The sequence below is a fragment of the Enhydra lutris genome, unplaced genomic scaffold (assembly GCF_002288905.1).
Source record: "Enhydra lutris kenyoni isolate GAN:26980312 unplaced genomic scaffold, ASM228890v2 scaffoldscaffold145, whole genome shotgun sequence".
NCBI classification, from domain to species: Eukaryota; Metazoa; Chordata; class Mammalia; order Carnivora; family Mustelidae; genus Enhydra; species Enhydra lutris.
Window position 1 is genome coordinate 31,021 of NW_019154229.1, and position 1,910 is coordinate 32,930.

Here is a 1,910-nt window from a genome sequence, read left to right on the forward strand (position 1 = left end):
ATGGGTTTTGTTGCACTTTTGTCTCTTTGCCAGGGGACGTCCCTTTGGAATCTATAAAACTTGAAGCCAGTGTGTGATTTGTGTCCCTTGGGGCAGTTCTCTTGCTGCTTTGGTTATGTGAGTCCATTATTTTGGGTTCTTGGTGTGTGGGTGCGAGTGTAATGCTGTTATACATTCTGTAGGACTTGATTTATACATTCTCTCAGCCAAACAGCACAAACTTATATTGCTTTGGCCAAGTTGATGAACAGCTGAGTTGTTTCCGGACTGAATCCAAACAGAGGTTCTCTCTGCCACCCAGCAGAGGGAGTGTCCCCAACAGGAGGTGTTGGGTAGATTCTTGGGACCTGTGACTGAAATGGGTCACCTTTTCTAAATAACTGCAAATATTCACCCACTAGAGGATGAACTCACAGAGAATAGTTTTGGCTCTAGGCGGCTCCCATATATGTGTGAATGTGTTGATCTTCTGACTTTATGAGTTATTTGAAAGCCCTAATCTCTGTATACATAATCTGAATTCTTTCCCAATATTGTCATTTCTTTTCTTTGCACTTTTTAGAACAGGTAAATAAGTAAATAAATTTTCTAGGACTGAGATTCATGTGAGTCCTGTGAAGAAATGGGAGCAATGTTATTTTAGCTGCAGAGGGTATTGCTGTATCGATACTAATCCTTGGGCAGGGCCCCCAGTCACCACACTCTAATCAGGGAAGGAGAGACGGAAGTTCAGAAGTTCCCTCTGAACACAGGCCCCCTCATACTCCTTCATTTTAATAAACTCTTAGCCCTTTGTAGCAATTTGCATCCCCAACTCCAAAGTGTCTCCTGTGAGGGATGGAACTTCTGTACTGAGGAGTTCTCATGAACTCCTACAGCTTTCTTGTCAGTTAACAAATATTCTTCCACTGCTTTAATTTGAGATAGATTGTTTCTTTGTTTGTGTGTTTGCTTTTTCTCTGTGGACAGCTTCTTCCTTGTCTCTTCCACTAGAGCATGACCTTCACCCATGTGTCCTTCTAACAGAGAGCTCTCTCATCAGACAGAGAGGACACATTCAGAGCTCAAGCCTTAAGCCCTGAGTTCCTTAGGGAAAATAAGGAAGTCAGATTTTCTCATTACATCTATGGCAAAACCTTAATGTCTTTCCTTTGAGACATGGCCTTCCCCTGAGTCAATGTGCTTCAGAGTAGGAACTGACTTAGGTCTAGGAACTGAGTCAGAAGCTGTGACTTTGGGCTTGAGGAACCCTGAGCTAGAGTTTTCCAATTAGAGAGATAAAATACTCTTAGGGTCAGCACATTGACTTAATTTCTCATAACATGTGCTCAATTCTACTGCCACATTCTCTCTTTCTGACATCATTCTGTCCCTGTGCATTTTGGAAAATGGACAGCTTCTGCCTATGGAGGTTATTCTGAATATCTGGTCTGTGCTACTCTCCAACGTCAGTGGTCACAGGCATTGTTTCCCTGGAAGCAGACTCACATCGACTATAGCATGTGTGACACTGGCTGGGGAATGTTCTTGACATCATCACCTCTGGAAAGAGAATGCAGGGTTGGGCAGAGGGGGAGTTGGGCTAGGATACAGTAGAACAAAAGCCTAAGCCAGCCCCCCCGGGGGATGCAGCCCTGTGGTCGCCCTCCAGAGTGGACCTGACTGGGGACACAAGGGTCAGATCCTTACCCGGGATATCATTGCTTCCTCTCCTCCTGTACCTTCATGCACGCGTGATGCACCTGCCAGCGGTGCAGGCCTTTTCACAGTGGTTACTCCTTTCTCCTCAGATTCACTCACTTTCACCTTTATTTTTGTTCTTTATGGAATGTATGGGGAGTCTATCACATTAGTTTTGTCATCACTCTGGGACTTTGGATTTTTATTGAAGGAATTTTTAAAGTTTGTGA